Raw genomic sequence first — 20,227 nt, 5'->3', positions numbered from 1 at the left:
CCATAATTAGTTAACCATCACAAACATGATGACTATTCCTTTCTAAGTTACAGATTTTACTGGCAACAACGAGACACGCAATGTAAATGTCTATACGTTATGACGAGAAGAGTTTGTTAATAAAGACGAATAGGAATGGAAACTAAAGCGTCCCCAAACATCCACGCATTAAATGGGAGATTCATACTTTACCTGGGTGTCAGATTTAACCTGTGCTTGGCTTCCCGAAGAATTTTTTACATTAAGGATGAAAAAAAAATTAAACGTGCTTTTACTAAAATGCACTAAAAATTAGAAACAAAATTTTGAGACACACCAGGATTTTCTTACAATTAATCATGTTTACAAAAATAAAAGTGTGGGCCCCACACATGGAAGGAAATGCTACAGTACAAGAAAAGAGATAGATTTTTAAATTTTTTTGTAGCATTTCTTCCATGTTTGGGGCTCACGCTTTTGTTTTTGCAGACATGATTAATTTTAAGAAAATCCTGGTGTGTCTCAAAATATAATTTTTTTTATTTTTAGTGCATTTTAATAAAAGCATGTTTAAACATTTGTTTTATTAATTTTTTATTTTACACTTTTTAGTTTTGACAGAAATTGTAACTGATTTATGATTGTAGTTAACGAAACTGATATCCGTTTAAGGGGCAGGGTGGGGAGGGGGAAGGAGGAAGGGGAGGGGGAAGTAGGAAGGGAGAGAAGACGGAAGAGGAGTAGGAAGGTGAAGGAAAGGGAAATGGGAGGAGGAGGGGAAGGAAGAGGGAAGAGGGAAGAGGATGGAAGGGAAGGGGAGGGGAGGAGTTAGGGGAAGGGGAGGAAAATGAGAAGGGGATGGAGGGAAAGAGGATGGAGAGGGGTGGAGGAGGAAGGGTAGGGGAGGGGGAAATGGAAGGGGGAAGGGAGGGGAGGGGAGGGGGGGGAGGGGAGGGGAGGGGATGGGATGGGATGGGATGGGAGGGGAAGGGGGAGGGGAGGGGAAGGGGGAGGGGTGGGGGAAGTGGAGGGGGATGGAAGAGAGAAGGGGAGGGAATAGGGAAGGGGAGACGGAGGACAGCTACAGTATATTAACACTTGATCGTGTGCTCCGGAAGGGGGGAAGGGGAGGTGGGAAGTGAGAGGAGGAGGAGGGGGAAGATATGGGAGGTGAGGGTGAAGGGGAGGGGAGGAGGAAGGGGAGGGAGAGAAAGGGGAGGGAAGGTTGAAGTGGAGGGGATGGAAGAGGGAAGGGGAAGGGGAGGGAAGAGGAAGGGGGAGGACACAGCTAAAATAACACTTGATCTTGTGCTCCGGAGGGGGAGGGGGAAGCAGGAGGGGAAGGGAGGACACAGCCAAATGAACACTTGATCGTGTGCTTCGGGAGGGGGAGGGGAGGGGGATGGGTTGGGGAAGGGGAAGGGGAGGGATGTGGGAATTGGAGTGGGAGGGAAGACGGAAGATGAAGGGGAGGGGGAGGTTACAGCTAAATTAACACTTGACCGTGTGCTTGGGAAGGGGAGGGAGGACATAGCTAAATTAACACTTTATCGTGTGCTGGGAGGGGAAGGGGAGGGGGTGGAAGAGGGTAGGAGGAGGGGTTATACAGAAGATAGATTCTACCGAGTCAAGTTGTGAAAAATCAGAAGAGTTTCATACAAATCCTGAGATACTGGGAGAGGTCACTGTAGGGTCACTAGAGGTCACTGATGACCTACTGATCATGTAAGGTTGTACTGTCACTGGGACTGAGTAACCATGCAAAATTTCAAGTCCATCGGACGAAGGGAACAGGTCGAAAATTGAGTTACAAGATTTGAGGACAGACAGACAGACGCAGAAGTCAAGTTGAATAAAAACATGTAAAAATAATACACTGATCTGTCAATAAAAATGGACAAAAAGCCACTGCTTGTAATAACCTAAAGACAAATACTGGCCCATGCAGTGTGGACTGGATGAACTGAAATCCATTAATAAACCTTTCTAAGATCATGAATGCTATCAAGAGATTGCTTCTTTTCTTTCTTTCTTTTTTTTTTTGCTCTAAAACTGGAAAGAACAAATACTTTTTTCTTGGTTTTTGTTAATCTCGTGCTCAGCATCCTTATTAAAAATGGGAAATGATCTTGTTCTTATTCGTTCTAGTTAATTAGACGTCTTCCTCGATGCCATTAGAGGATTTTTAGCAGAGAAACACCGTCAGGTCACGTGATTTGGTTCCAGTGATGTCATGACAGTTTTGAACACTATTGCAGATAATTTCTCGTTATTTTTTTCGCAAATTTTAAGATATGGTTTTCAAAGTCCTGATGATGTCAGACTCTTTCACAAATACAACTGTTAGAATTTTTCGTCATTTTAAGGTTACAGGTTTTACTGGATGTATGATTCAATGGAAAGATATCTTAACAGAAAACCCTTTCGTTGTAAAAGAAAAAATAATACAAAAAAAACTTGCTTATCAACACACTGTAACAAAAAATGTTAAATAAACTATGCAATGACTATGGACTGAGTCTGAAAAAATAAGACATATACATATGTCGAAATAACTTTTGTTGTCTTTCATGGGCAAGCACACGAATTTCTAAAGGGGGGGGGGAGGGTTTGCAGAACGTGACTAAAAAATGAAAATTAGAACAAGCCGAAATCGTCATTTGAAGAAAAAAAAAAAATATATCTATAAAATAATTACAATAAAAATTTTTGTCTCCTGTAGGCTACATTGACAATAATTGTGATATGAAATTTCTGCTTCAGCCAAATCATATTGCAAATTTATATTCAGAGTATGAATGTATCAGTTATTCAAACCATATTCCAGTTTCACAGTATTTTCTTATCTGATTTTAGGTCTGTTTCCCTTTGAGAATTTCCGGAACAAGACTGCTAAGTAACTATGAAATAAGAAAAAATAAACAATAAGGGTAACTGATAACTTTATATGTTTATAGCGAAGATTTTGCTTTCGATTTTACGTAAGTTGTGAGAAATTTTATCATTTTGATATAAGATATGTGTTACAAATAACTCCTTAAGTTTCTTTGAATTTAGTAATTCATTTTTGTTGCATATTTTGCTAACATAAATCAAAATGAAAACATTAACTTGCAACTATGTACAACTCTGGCTTATCAAATAAATATCTATTGCGTTAAGTTTAAAATCCATGATGGATATAAAATATATTTTATTTATGCCCTATATAATATGTATTCAAAATTAACATTTTAAGTAAAAAGTACAAATAACGGCGCAATTCAGTTAAAAACAGAGAAATGGTCAAGGTTTTTTCCTCTGAATATTTGGTAACAGAAGCAGTTAGATAAAGTGTCAAAGAGTCCACAATTTAAAAGTAAAACACGGCGCCCTATAAGAAAATCGTCGAAGAAAAGACAAAGGAGAGGCATTAAATTAATCTAGCATAATCATTCATAATCGTTAAGCGTTAGAAACTCAGATTTTACTTGAAAATGAGATATTTTAAAGAGCATTTGTCAAGTTGTCTTGTAAAACAGGATACAGACATCATTCCAAATGGGAAACGGACCCAAAACGTAAACATAGAAACATTAAATCATACAAATAATGAAGGCAATTTAAGTACAACTGAGTCAGAACTAACTAATTTAAAAGCATTAAGTAAATATAAATAAAGGTGGTAACTGGCAACTGTTTGAAAATACGTAACATATTGTCTATGATTTTAAGAGTGATGTGAGGAATTCCTCTCTGTTCAATATACAATATTAAGCAGGTAATAAATAATAGTTTACTAGCTTGGCTAGCTGTTGGCTGTTATATTGTAGAATTAGCCACATAATTATATATAAAATGATGACCGGTTACTTTTGGAAACTACGTCATTTGAAGTCTCTCGATATTGGATAATTTACACTTAAAATCAATCAGGCTAACTAAAGCAGCAATATACTGGAATGACTTTATTACCCTTAAAAAATTATATTTGTAGCCTTTTGCTATGAGTTTATTTTAGGCCTGTTTCCCTTCAAAAAAATTCGTCTGCTCCGTCTTGTCCGCTGGTCATTTCCACGAAAGGATTATTGTCTATATTTCTAAAACCAAGACCAAAATTACAGTTTTATCATTAAATAATAACCAAGTAAAATATATCTTTATGTTAATAATGGTATTGCCAACGAACCTGTTATATTTATGAAAAAATGGACAAAATGAATAAATTCTAAGGAGTTCTGCGAAGACTGTTTTGGCAACAAAAACGAAGCAGATTAATCACTGAAAATGAAGACACGAACCATTTACGCAGCAACTGTGTGCCTGGTTAGTATCTTAGAACACTATTAAAGATATGTCAGAGCATGTGTGGGAGTTGGTGTGGGTGTGGGAGTAGGGTAGGGGCCTTAGTCCAAAAGACTCCAATAGAAAAAGATTATCAAATTTCCTTTCGCCCTCTGATTTGATTCTGCTACAGATGTTAATGTCCCTAACTTAAAATTAATCATTGCTTTTCATGGAACACAAAATCGTTGTAGATTCTTTACTGTAGCATACATGGAATATATAAGCAAGTCTAGAATCAATGGTGCGAAAAAACAACCTTAGAAATACCAATAGCTGCTAATTCAATCTTATACTTAGTTATGTTACTGATACACATCCTTTTGAAATTGAGGCAAAGCAGCTAAACTTTTTCATTTGATATGGATTTGCCTTTCGTTGCCTGAAATGGTGCAGGTTTCACGTACACAGAACCTTATTTTTTCTAATATTGTTTTCCATTAATACTCGTATAAGACAACGAAAACATGTATGAGAGCCTTTAATTTTTCTTTTATTTTAAAGCAAGATACAATACTTAATCTATGCTAAGCCTTATCAAACTAAGAATAAAAAGACATTTTATATAACATGAATCATCTGTCTATATGCATATATTCATGCAAACACAGACACAGACACAGGCACCAATATATATACACATACATACACACACACACACACACACACACACACACACACACACACACACACATATATATATATATATATATATATATATATATATATATATATATATATATATATATATATATATATATATATATATATGTATGTGTGTGAGAGAGTAATTTCAATAGTCACAAGGCCCTCTTAATTTCTGGAATTCTTCCGCTTTTTTGGATACGCTTGTCACTACAAAGCCTTAAGATGCAAGTGCAAGAAACGTGAAGAAATTATGATGTCCGGTAGCTGGAAACGAACCCGCGTTACCATAATCACGACAAGCGTATCCAAAATTTACGGGCTGCTCTATGAGCAAGAGCCCGTGCTGGCATAAGGCCAGCTTAATACAAAAACAACAGTATCCAAAAAGCGCGAAGAATTCAAGAAGTTAAGAGGGCATTTGGCTATTACAGTTACACACATATATACTGTATATATATATATATATATATATATATATATATATATATATATATATATATATATATATATATATATATATATATATATATATGTGTATGTATATATATGTATATATATACATACATATATACATATATATGTATAAATATACATACATACATACATACATATATATATATATATATAATATATATATATATATATATATATATATATATATATATATATATATATATATATATATATATATATATATATATATATATATATATATATATATATATATACCCAACATTTCTCCCTATATCTGTTTTTCTCTTCCTAAACTATGAGGCGCTACTCTTTTTCATTTGATGGTTTTCCTTTCCGGGATCCCCTTATGTGACCCTCTGGCGGAGTCCAGCTGTAATAACACGGGAGCGAAGTCAATTAAGCAACTTTTCGGTTGCATTTGTTTTGACTGCGGTGGGTATCCATAGCTATGACTATGAATGTAATTCTTTTCGTACTTCGAGGTTAATTAAATAATTGTTGATGTTTCATAGTGCGCATGAATATTTTTGTTATCATTCGCCCTGTTATCTACACCGAAATATCGATGTTATTTTTAATAACATCAATAGCTTGAAGTTGATAAGAGAAAGGGTCAACATCATACCCTACATACTCAAAAGGGGCCATTGGTGAGGGTAGAGAAGTCTAAACCCGGTGTTTATCACCAGCTGACTCTCATTACTACATGCATAAAAATAGATTTATGGATACTCTTCACGTCTGACTCCTTATAGATTATTCTCATTAAGTAATGACTCGTTAGAGACTGCGTTTGCACAGGAAAAAAAATAAAGGAATTAAACTTCCCACTTACTCGTTCACTTTTAGAAAGAATGAGGCCTTGTACTGGACATTTTTTTTTTAAATGAATTCGAAAGTTCTCCAAACTTTAAAGTATGTGTAGTATTCGAAGCATGTTTGTTTAGAAACAAGATGACTTTGCAAAGCCAGTAGCTGACCTATGGCGATGTTTTCTTATTTCTGTTTCGTTGCTCTGCCTGGAGTTACTAAAGAAGAGCCTGAGAAGTAGTTTTTTGCCTTTCCTTACTCCATTTTACGAACTTCGCTTTTCGCCAACTTTTTAAAACGCTGAATATTCTCAAATTATCAAGGATTGGAGTAAGTATGAAGGTGTTTGATGTCCGTTTTTTGCGGGGTTTTAGTGGGCATACGAGCACTAGCAGCTAAAAGCAAAAGAAATATAAAGAAGGAGAAAGTCACATAGGCAAATAAAGTAGAGAGAGCCGACGGGAAAATGAAATACGTAAGCTTTAGGGGAAAAAAGCTTTCATTTCCTACGCATAAAAGCGTCAGAGATAAAAGCAAGGGAAACAGTTAAACCAAGCAAGGGAAACAGTTAAACCCAGAGCAATTTTCTTGCATTCTTTGCTTTCACCATAGCTTTTTGAAATTGCTTTTTCAGAGAAGTATGCATTCGGAGGATCTTTATCCATTTTTATACATCTCTCTGCATACAACGTTCTTATTGTTATGATCATAATCATCTTACTTTATTAATTAAAATGTTTGCTTACTACATATGTCACTTGTCAATTGAAATACCTCTACGAGGGCGACAGTATTATTTTCATTTATGCTTTAAAACTTAGAGGCCACCAAGTAATACATTATAAAAGAGTAAAAAATTTTTATGGTACTTCATAATCATGTCGACTAAAAATCTGGATCCGGTCAGGCAATTGTTTATTATAAAATATTCATTCATTAAATGCGCAAGGATATTTAGAGGAACAGAGCTTTGCAAATGTGTGTGTGTGTGTGTGTGTGTGTGTGTATGTATAATATATATATATATATATATATATATATATATATATATATATATATATATATATATATATATATATATATATATATATACATATATATATATATATATATATATATATATATATATATATATATATATATATATATATATATATATATATATATATATATATATATATATATATATATATATATACATATATACTGGAACACTTTCAAGCATGGTGAAACGCCCTGATTTGATGACGAACCTTACGATTTTCATAGTTTTTGAATGGGAATATCACTATACAGTAGCGACTGGTATGACTACAAATACACTGTCGATTGTTACGATGTCTCGGCGCCCAGTTTATTTAAACAAAAAAAGAAAAAAAAAGAAAAGTTCTCTGAAAGTGATACTCGTATGGGAGTGCGTGTTTGGTTTGGTTCCAAGGTAGGCCTTAGAGGAGGGTGTGTTAAGTTTCTATATCTATTTATTACTTGTGTTTGTGGAGAATTAAGACAACTACGAGAAATGGCAGGAGATGTAGCTGCAACTTTGTTGATTAAAAAATTTGGTTTTGAATGGAGAGAAGAGTGGTTGATATGTGCTGATGAATACGTGATAGTGTAGAAACACCCAAAAACACTGGTAAGGAGTCTGAAAGTGTTCTAGAGTTAAATAATCAGAGTGAATGATATACGGAGTACGGTAATGATGGCTTATTACAGCCAGATGAAAAAAAGAAATGAATGTTAACATCGATGGTGGAGAATGAGTCCAGATGACTGATCAATAAATGTGTTTGAGAGTTAGGTTTATGTCATGCATAAAGATAAGCTGACAGCAAGGATGGAGTAATTAAGGTATCCGATCTTTGCAAAACGTGGAAGGAGTGTCTATATAAGAATCTACTTTTGTAAAGTTTGAAAGGATTATCGAGCTATAGTTCGGTTCCTTGATGTGAATGAGGTAAAGAGCAGACACTAGTGAGATAAACTGTCTTGAATAAAAATGTTTAGGGGTTGAGAAATGAAGATATTCAAACACTTACAAACATAAGTGTAGTGGATCATGGTGTGTCCAGATGGTTTCGTCACGTTGAGAGAGAAAAACACAAAGATTGCTTTAACGTGTTGCTAATTCTGATCAGAAAACTGTTTCATACCATAAACCTGATCTATTCACACTCTTTCATGTCTTAAATCCAACTGCTCTTCCCTTTCAATTCCTTCCTCGTTTGCCTTACTCTGTTCAAATCATACTCCTTTCCTGGAATATTAAGTACGGTAATTCCTCTTTCGGTATTGCAGTGTTCAAAAACCCTTGAACTGAATACAAAGGTACAATATTCTTCTTACCAACAGCTTTGGAGTCTATATCTCAACAAGTCATATCATTCAAATCCTGATCATCCACTTACAATTTCTCTATAACACAGCAGCCTCTCAAAAGCGTTCCTAGCATTTAGTGAACACTTCCCACTCAATATCCCACTAATTGCTCTCTTTATATTCTAGGAAGTCGTTTCCCACAACAACTCTCTTGCCATAACATCTAATTCAGGTTAAACTCTGCTCTGTCTTCTGTCGGCACAAGCGCACACACACAAACACACACACACACACAATATATATATATATATATATATATATATATATATATATATATATATATATATATATATATATATATACATACTGTATATACAGTATATATATATACATATATATATATATATATATATATATATATATATATGTATACATATACAGTATATATATATATATATATATATATATATATATATATATATATATATATATATATATATATATATATATATATATATATATATATATATATATATATATATATATATATATATATATATATATATATATATATATATATATATATATAATATGCAGCTGATAAAAGGTGATCAGGGATCTAAAGCTAGACACACAAACATTCCGGAAAGGCTACAATTTCATCTAAAACTCCGGATTCACGGCAACAGGGAAATTAAAAGCTGTCTATTTTAGCAACTAATGATAACAAATACCTAGAATCAGAAGAGTTCATACTTTGAATCTAATCTGCATAAGGTGTTTAATGTAACCCTTAATTTTGTTTTATGCTACATACTGCCCCGAATGCAAAGTGGGAATTGGGATAATGGGTGTGGTAGTGAAACAACAACTGCTGCAGGTAAAATTCTAGATAAGCACAATCATGAAATCATGAAGAAAGCTGCCCTGGGTACCTTCACTATAACAACTTTAGTTTACCATCAACATCCTTTAAAACGACTAAGTAGATTTTGGGCTGAAATTACAGCAGGGAGTTTGGGGTTTTCAAAATTAAACAGATTCCCATGAGACTACAAACCCCGACTTTGTTTATGAATCTCGCGGTAACTGATGAAGTTTTGAACTGAGCTTACCTCAAAATACGACGATGATTCTTACTGGTGAAGTAAGAAGGATGTAAAACCTTGGCAGCTTCAGTTGACAATCATCCTTTAGCTCATTGAATGCATTTGCTAAGCAATCCGAGTCATACAAAACAATAAACAGCAAAATAACCTGCGGAAAGAGATGAATAGATTTAGAAGTTTTGTATCACTTGTAGCAATGAACATCATGATACTATTATTATTATTATTATTTCTCGCTGAATGTCGACTAGTTTCGCCCTCCTCGTTAGGGCATCATTCAGGACAGGATCCTGTCCTGAATGATGCCCTAACGAGGAGGGCGAAACTAGTCGACATTCAACGAGAACTACCTCCTACATATTATTATTATTATTATTATTATTATTATTATTATTATTATTATTATTATTATTATTATTATTATTATTATTATTATTATTATTCAGAATATGAACCCTATTTATATGAAACAAGCCCACAACCACTGACTTGAAATTCAAGATTCCAAAGAATCTGGTGTTCATTTGAAAAAAATAAGAGACGGTAACAGGAAATACACAAAGAAGAGATCAGTTATTAGGAAATAAAAAAAAAATATTTAACAAATAAATAAATAAAAAGACCAAAATGTAAGTAAAATGCAAGGAGAATTGTTTCAGGGTAACGATGCATTACTTGTACAAACCTTTCTTGTAAGAATTTGAGCAAAGTGTCAGCAGAAATCTCTTCATAGTATCAGAAATAGAAGAATTAGGTAGTAGCCAAGATGCATTACCCCTACCTCCCACATCCCCCCCTTCAAACACACACATGATAATGGCATACATTACAGGAGCATTTTTTAATGATTCAGTTTTTATACCTATCAGTGATTCACCTAAATAAGTAAACACTTGAAGAGCTGCTGAATCAAAACGAAATGTGGAAGTAAAGAACGTAATTCCCAATGCTGACATAGACAAAATGTAATCACAAGGAGTTTAAATAGTACTGCATAAATGCCTTTGTTAATGTTATTTAGCAGAGGAGAAATTGCTGTAATAAATAAAGATTCGCTCATGCTAAAGGTGCAAATGTAGGTTTCTAGGACTTTTATGGGAACTAATCTATTAAACTATTGTAATAGCATTTACGAAACCAGGAACCCTTAAGCGTCGCTTATTAACAATCTTCTAATAATTATATGAATTCATATAAATAAAATGAATTAAGATAATTGTCATAGGACGATATATTACTTTTAATTAAATCTCCCTTAAGAATACAGAATCTGTGAATGAAAGTATGTAATTAACGAGTAGTAAAGTAATTAGGAGTAGCAAACTAAGTGGCTGACTACTAAGTGAAATATATTAGAGTTAGAAAAGTAGTGCTTCCAATTAACTGGATAAACTCACACTTTAGTGTAATGAAAATGACCATGCATAAGGCTCTCGTTTCTCCCGCTACTGCCTGAATAATTAACATAATTATCGCTACTACATCCCTTGTACCAGTTAATAGTTACAGAGAATTATTTGTTTCTCTTTATTGTTTTTCTTAGTTTAATTAGCCAGCGAAAATGATGATTAGGACGCAGTGAATTTCACCCTTTTGCGTGGCTAACAACTCACGCTTGAAATGACAAAGGGGAGCTCATTTGGATAAACTGTAAACAGAGAATGTTGGCTTAGCTGTGCTTACCTTTAAATTTTATACGACATAGATAATGCTTAATAACTATTTTTTTTAATCTAAATAGATTATTCTGTTAAATTCTCTTCCTCATGAGGCCTATCGCCTTGTTTGTTGATATTTTATTTTTCTTTTTTGTCCGAAAAATAAATCAATGTAACCATGAAAAAATGGATATTGAGATTTGATCATACAATGTATTTCTTGGGTGTTTTAATTGCGTAGAATTTAATGTTTTAAAACTAAAAATATGCAATTTGTTTAAGTTTAACATCGCATGAACTTTATTAGATGGCCTTGTAGTCTTTGTCTTAGAACCTCAAGTCAAAACAAATTTTAAGGCACCAACAGAATCATATAAATTAACTGCGCAAAGATTTTACTCTGCTCTTCCCTGATCCTCATCTTTCTTCCCATCAATGGAAAATTCTACGAACTGCTCATGAGACACTACTTTCTATTAATCACCATTATTCAAAACGTTTTTCTCTCTGACATCGAACTGGATTATTCATTTTGCAAAGACGTCAAGGTACCTCGTATCATTCGCTTTGCTAGATGAAGCGAATGATTAAGCATTTCACATTAATAATAACAAAAAGATATGCAATAGATTATCTTTCCTTCTCTCTATGACGCTCATTTGTGACGTCTTAATAATGCGATAATGAGGTTACCAAATCCCTGTCGCTTCTCTGCGTTGGACAAGAAATTGTCAGGTTTCAACATCTGGTAATATAATCCTCTCTGATAAATGATTCTGTCAAATTAAGTGTTGAAACGTGAACTTTTGTCACTCATTACCTTCTGCAATGATTCCCGCTTGGGACATCTTAATCACACCACAATGGATTTAAAAAGCTTTTAATCTACTGGGCGATTTATTTTAATGTCTGCTCTTGAAATTGTCTAAGAATAATGGGTCTCTCACCCGCTGACACTTTCAGAATTGAGGTTATGAAATTCATCAATGTTTTCTTTAAATATAATACTGGAAATGTGTTACTGTAGAGTCATTCAGCATTACAAAGGATGGCTCACTGAGATTAGAATAAAAAAAAATTGAAAAACAAAAGGAAGAATTCATCTCTTATTTAGCAATAATTCCATAAAATGTGGATTACCATTGTCTTACAAAGGTTGGGGTTTAATATCCATTACGGTGTAGGATTATATCATCTGTTATCCAGAAATGAAATAGTTCACCTATCTCTTAGTCATTATCACCATTGCTGGTAACTGAAACATTTAATTACCTTTCCTGTGAAGTGTCAAACAACAATCATTGTATTTGGATCTATGCTTTGCAGTGACAAGTGTATCCAAAAAAGTGTGCATAAATCGATAAGTTAAGAGGGTATTATGGTTATTAGTTCTCCCTCTCTCTCTCTCTCTCTCTCTCTCTCTCTCTCTCTCTACACACACACACGCATATATATATATTTATATATATACATACATATATACTGTATATATGTGCAAGTTAAGTATATCTTAGTTTAACCAGACCACTGAGCTGATTAACAGCTCTCCTAGGGCTGGCCCGAAGGATTAGACTTATTTTACGTGGCTAAGAACCAATTGGTTACCTAGCAACGGGACCTACAGCTTATTGTGGAATCCGAACCACATTGTAGCGAGAAATGAATTTCTATCACCAGAAATAAATTCCTCTTATTCTACACTGGCCGGTCGGAGATTCGAACTCGCGGCCAGCAGGGTGCTAGCTGAGAACGGAACCCACTCGCCCACCGAAGAACTATATACATACAGTATATATATATATACATATATATATATATATATATATATATATATATATATATATATATATATATAGAGAGAGAGAGAGAGAGAGAGAGAGAGAGAGAGAGAGAGAGAGAGAGAAAGAGTATATACATACATATATATATACATATATATATATATATATATATATATATATATATATATATATATATATATATATATATATATATATATATATATATATGTGTTTCTGTGTGTACGTGTGTGTGTTTTTGTGTATTACACGTGTCTATCTGGCTGCGTACCAAAATTGCCAAGTTTAGCTTTATGCTAATGGCCTTCAAGTAACTTCCAGAAACTTTCACACCTCAGGTCATTAAAATTCCATGACACCGAGAAAGGGTTTTCAGACTCCTCTATCACCTGAAGCACCTCAGATGGTTCATGTTTAATGTGAAGCGATCTGACAAGACGTTTGGGCCTTTGAGGGTTGATGAATAGGAGGTCAAAGCGACCGTTGAAGGGTCCTGTTGGCGTTAATACTCTCCTGGGCTTACCAACTCACTGATGTGACTTTGTTCAACATTTATAGCATTCTTATTCTTCACCATAATTACAAGTTATAGTTACAGTTATAGTTATAGTAACAAAGGTAACTATGACCTGTAATTAAGCTGAAGGATATGAAAGCTTAATTACGAGTTATAATCGCCTTTGTTACCAAATTTATAGTTATAATTATAGTAACAGAGGTAACTATAACTTGTAACGAACCTTTCATAATCTTCAGCTTTATTACTAAGTCGTTCTTCTGTAATACCCTTTTGAAGTACATTCAAAATTCAAATGTTATAATTTTGTGTTCATATTTATCTGACTATTTCTAGATTCCACCATAATTTATTTCTTATATATGGTTTCCTTGTATACTGATGAGGAATTCCATTTAATTTCCGTACAGAGCAGGTTAATATTATTTTCTTCCTCTTTCAGAGTTCATTTATATATATATATATATATATATATATATATATATATATAAATATAAATACATTTATGAAGCTGTACGGTGTACTTCGCTCTCTCTCAACCTGTCTGGATTCCAGTCCCAAATACTTCACCAACTAGAGACACGTGTGGTTGCAGGCTCGCATTCGTGTCTTGATTTGATTTGCCTGGATTGTAAGAGATCAAAAATAAACTCAGCCTCCACGGTTGGCACGTATCTGCATGCAAACACGATTTTAAACATACGGACATGGCGTATTTTGCGCGCCATCAGTTCTTTCATGCAGGATTTGCACGTGGGAAGGAAAAAATGGAAAGTGACAAATCACCCTTCACTCACACGATTTTTCTTTCTGAAGAGTTCAGAGAGGAGAAGCCGGACTTGTTTCTTTCATCGTATTTTTTGCTTTATCTCAGTACACTTTAGTACACTCCTAGAACTTGGAAGTTAATTACTCCGAATTTAGCGAGCCGCAAGAATTCTCCGGAAATGATAGTAGACTGTTAAGACTTGCTACTAAATAAAACTTTAATTTTGGCCAAACTTTATGTTATAGGTTATCTTTTTTGCTGAAGGTAGATCAGAGGTTGTTAATTTGAATTCTCAAAGCTATCGGTGATTGAAAGCAAAAGGCCGTTGGTTAAGCAATCTGATGATTATATTTAAACAATACCATGCAAAGTACCAAAGAATTTAGATATTAATCCCTTAATATAACATTTCTGTTGCATTATTAGAATTTTCCGTTTTATACTATGCTAGGGTAAGAAGACACGTGCCTAATGTAACATTATATTGGGTATGAAACATTATCCATTTATATATAAGGTCTTTCGCCTCACTGCTTAACGAGTGATAATTTGAGACAAGTAGAAAAACGCAAGTCTGTTTCATTGCAAATAGCGAGGTCATTCGTTATGAATTATTACAAGTTGCGTGAAGTTTCGATAATGATCATTATTCCATCATGATCGCCCATAGAAAAGGGGAAAATTTCTCTTCTGTAATGCAGAAAGTGAGATTGTATGTACAAACGAGGCAAATCCCCAAACCTGAAAAAGCGATTTCAATATTAGGTCTCGATTCTCTATGAGAAGAAGAAGAAGGAGAGATAGAAAGACAGAAAGAAAAAAAGACGAGAAGGAAGAAGAAAGAGAAATACGGAGGAGGAGGAGGAGGAGGAGGAGGAGGAGGAGGAGGAGGAGGAGGAGGAGGAGGAGGAAAACGAAGGAGAAAAAAGGTTCCATTGCCCAGGAAAGTGTTATAGGAATGTTTGCGATACCCTTGAGACAGATGCGGAATCGGATAGCTGTCGAAGCAATCACGGTCAACTTTTCATTTCAAGGCAATCTCTGCAAAAGCGAGTATACCCCCAGAAAAGTGTATTGTGTGTTTGAGAGAGAGAGAGAGAGAGAGAGAGAGAGAGAGAGAGAGAGAGAGAACTTCACTGACAGCTTTGAGAGAGCCCAGCAATGAATTTCACTCGACTAATAATCGATTATTTCTTTTCCGCGGAGAGCGCTCTCAGAAACCAGAGATGATTCCATAAAACTGCCTCTACTGTAGAGGGTCCATTTTCGTGATGAAAATTGTATCACCAGCGAGAGACTCAAAATACACTGCAATGGAGGGAGATGATTGAGGTTGCTTATTGAAAAGTCCTTTGTGGATCTGTTGTCCTGAGAATCAGTCATAAACGCAGCAGTTAGCCGACTGTGGCAAGTTATATGACCACTTAACTTCTCAACCTCTTCAAACATTTTGGATACGCTTATCAGTGCAAAGCCTTAAATCACAAATAAATTTCAATATATTTGAAACTAGCGATTACACTGGAACACATAACCAATCATTATGACAAAATTATAATTTTGTACACATTGGTACTGGTTTTTTACCAATATATTTGCTAAATAGGTAACAGACGTCAAGGGGTGATAGAGTTAGTTCACGGGTTACTGCAAGAGATCCTGTCAAGCGGCAATATGAAAACTCCACGGGAGTAGCTTCTTTCACCGTCAAAAAAGGTTCAGAGCTGAGGTTAATAATAAAAGACTCTCGCCAGGAAGCCAATTAACAGCCCAGTCTCCGATTCCTAAAGAGAAAGGATAGAAGCAGAAAGAATCCAATTCTTTGTTAGGATCATTTTGAAAATGCCATTATTAATAGCCCACAAGAAGTGACATGAAAAATACAGACGTTAATTTGCTAAATAAATAATTGAAGGACACAACGGATGTCACGTTCTGGGTAATATAAATAGTTCTATTTGAAACTAATATAAAATTTGGTTGAAGTGATGTCCTTCAACTTTTGGAATTAGAGAGAACGCGATAATACCCGATGAAGACAGTATTAATGGGACTTCTTCACTCTTGAATCTTCAAACTAACCATTTTAGAAAAAAGCAAGGCATTCCAGTTTCGTAATTACTTTTATCAATAAACTATTATTTCAGAAGTGGAGCTGTTCAAGTCTCTTGATATGTAAAAGACAATGAATGAAGACAATTTGAAAGAGATGTCTGTTACAGAAAGTACTGGTCAACTTGATAGTTTCACAAGATGTTGTTATTCATTTCAGAAAGACAAGAACTGCATTAGAATTTCGCCAATGGCTACGTTTAACTCTATTTTATATATCAAAAAAGGCCTCAGAGGATCAAAATCCTTAATTTTTCACTAGAATTTCCTTTCCTTATTAAAACCAGAGAGAGATGATGGGGACGAGGATGACAGAACTTGTAAGGTAGATTATTGTAAGGAAAAATATACCTTATTTTCCAGTTCGCTTTTTCAAGGTAAGTCTGGCTTTTCTTAACGGCTCAAGTACAAGCTACGTGTCAAAAACAGGAAAGACATTCCGTTATTCCTCAGAAATAATAAAGAAGCAGATGCCATTCTACCAGAAGCAAGTGTGAGAACCAAGAGACGTGAAGTCTCTTCGCGCTTCAGTAGCAGGGAGAGCGAGAGCTGGACAGACGTACAATAAATGTTCGGAGTTTCTTGAATGAAAAATGGGACGCTGAAAATGATGTACGATCAATCAGGGCCTGGAAATAGATGGGACCCAGGTACTCTCACCTGGGAAGGGAAGATGGATGCTTTGCTAAATTAAGGGATGGTAAGACTTACAGGCAAGTCCTAAGAGAGAGAGAGAGAGAGAGAGAGAGAGAGAGAGAGAGAGAGAGAGAGAGAGAGAATACTTCATACATACAGAGAATACTGTACCAACTACAAGATATGGGGGTAACATTAAAAAAAAACTTCCACTCATGGACAATGGAGTAAAAAAAAATCACCAGCTCTGAAGATTAATTTCCTTGCGGTATTCTCTCTCTCTCTCTCTCTCTCTCTCTCTCTCTCTCTCTCTCTCTCTCTCCTCTGTGGAGCCAAGTATCGTATGTCTCTATGAAAAAAAGATGCACAAAAAATCAACAAAAAGGACCATGGGATCGAAATGTGTAAAATGATGCAAACATTAGGAGATGTATAGAACATTCCTCTCAAGTATAATCTGGATAAAAACACGAACCAATCCCACAACGGTGGTAACAATGTCCCCTGGAAAAAAAAAAAGGAAAAAACGCAAAGCTCTCCATGAGAAGGATCATCATGTAATGGTTTTAAAGTGGCAGGACTCGGAGAAATTCTGGCATTCTCGTCTCAGTAATTGCGTATTAGGAAAACTGAATAGCTTGCACTGAAAATAGAGGCTGTCGCAAATCTAACATTGAGTATCGAACATTCAGCATTTAATAAGGATTTTCGTTCAACGCCGCCATCATCGTGGTAAAGTTATTCCTAAAATCCAAAGATTATCTGATCCAAATAACTATGGGGTTACATCTAATGTAACGACATTGTCTCTACCAATCTCACGAAATGCACTTCATTGTTATTACAAGACAAATTACCCTAAGGCGGAGTTGGTAATACATAATATCTGATTCTCTACATTTTACAGGAAACTATAAAACCGGAGGCTGTTTGTTCGTTTCAACGACGATCGCCCCAGCACCTGGATGAAAAGAATAGCGGAATTTGATTGATACTCGACGATTCTTGAAGTATTTCGCGAAACTGTAAAAATCAAATTTGAACCCCTAAGGCAATCGAGGCATTCTCTTCCATGTTTCATAGATAACTGGATGAATGATCAAGCATCATTACTACTGCTGACAATGGTAATGATACAGAAAGCAAAGTGTGCATCAAGTGGGTTTCGAGATCGTGATCAACTTGTATTTTCAACTAGACAAATTAGCTTTTGTCAACTGTAGCCGAGCTAGCTGTCGTAAAAGACTAGGTGTATTTTTAATTTGAGGTTTGTATTACTCTAAAAGAATCTCACTGGATATTTAGCTTCTTAGAACGAAATAAGTAATTATGAAGAAATTCTTGAATGATAATAAAAAAGTTTAAGATTAATAAAAAAAAAAAAGTGAAATATCAAATAATGCGCCCGTCCAGTTTTGGTAACTAGGCACTGAATACTATTTCTTACTTGTCAGAAGGGCAATGATCCACCTGACCACGTGCGTATATCTGTCGAATTCAGATACATTTATTCTAGCTGGAACGATTAAACACTTGGCTATGATGGCAAAGGGCGATCTATTCCAGCCCCGGTAAGGGGGTATAGACGTATGAGCGGAGCTATAAACTTCGCTGTCAGGTAGATAACGTTACCTTAATCTGATATTACATACACAGACACACATATACCGCATACATATACATATATATATGTATACATATATATTCATATATATTCATATATATATATATATATATATATATATATATATATATATATATATATATATGTGTACATGTATATATATATATATATATATATATATATATATATATATATATATATATATATATATATATATATATATATATATATATATATATATATATATATATATATATATATATATATATATATATATATATATATATATATATGTACATATATATATATATATATATATATATATATATATATATATATATATATATATATATATATAATGTATGCGTGTGTGTGTGTGTGTGTGTGTGTGTAGTGTGCGCGAGTGTGTGTATGTGTCTGTGTCAGCTTGTGTAGTTTCTATGGTTAATTGTTCAAATGTGAAAAACAAGGTAAAGAGCGAGAAATTACAGTAAACTGCCGACTGAAAGTTTACTGAAATGAATGTCATCTGGTAACTGCAAAAGATCGTTGTAGCAGATTAAAAGATTACTGATGATAGTATCCTGTAAGCCGATGTTCCTGGGGGACTTAAACTTATGGGAGATAACTGGCACGAAATCATCTGATAATTAGTTAAAATCAATTATCATTTGGCAAATGGACAGAGCCACGATATAGTCATCCAGCCGACAGAGACTTCTGGATGCTTTTGGCTTCCAGTCAAGATATAAATATTCTTAAGGCTCCTTAAGTCGGTTATTTCTATAAAAAAAGTAACTGAGAACACCGTCTCCATTTCCTGCATTATTTGATGGTATGTTTTATAGGCGATATAAAAAGATAGATCACGTCAATTAACACCCAGTGCCACTGAATAAACGCACAGACCCAAACAGAGACATTTGAATAAGTGAATTCGTTTTACAAAATAATGAGCGATTGTAGGATTCAATTACCAACTATGAAATGAATAAATTATATGTCATAAGCAGGTGTGGACTTGACAAATTAAGGCTTGTAAACAGTCAGCACGAATACCTGATTATAAAGTCACGATTCCTCGGTGCTAACGGACAAAAGTCAAATGCGACTGACATCATTAATAATGCTTAATTTGAAATTGTGTTCACTTGCAAATAATCGATAACCATAGACCGTTTTAATCGATTAAAAAAACGTCACGTACAAAAATTTTAAGATATATGGAAGCAATTGATTATTATTAAATCATTATGATTTCGTATTAATTATTGTTTAGATTGTTGTGCGACCAGCCCACGAAGTGCTGAGGATTTAAAAAACCTAATACAGATTTCATAAGCTCTTTATATTTTTCCTTCTTGCAAACAGTCTCTGAATTGCTCTTTACATTTGCGAAATCATTAATAGTCTTAATCTTGACGTACAACGCTCTCTTACAAACCTTCCT

This window comes from Macrobrachium rosenbergii, chromosome 11 (assembly GCF_040412425.1).
Source record: "Macrobrachium rosenbergii isolate ZJJX-2024 chromosome 11, ASM4041242v1, whole genome shotgun sequence".
Taxonomy (NCBI): Eukaryota; Metazoa; Arthropoda; class Malacostraca; order Decapoda; family Palaemonidae; genus Macrobrachium; species Macrobrachium rosenbergii.
This window is presented reverse-complemented; position numbering follows the sequence as displayed.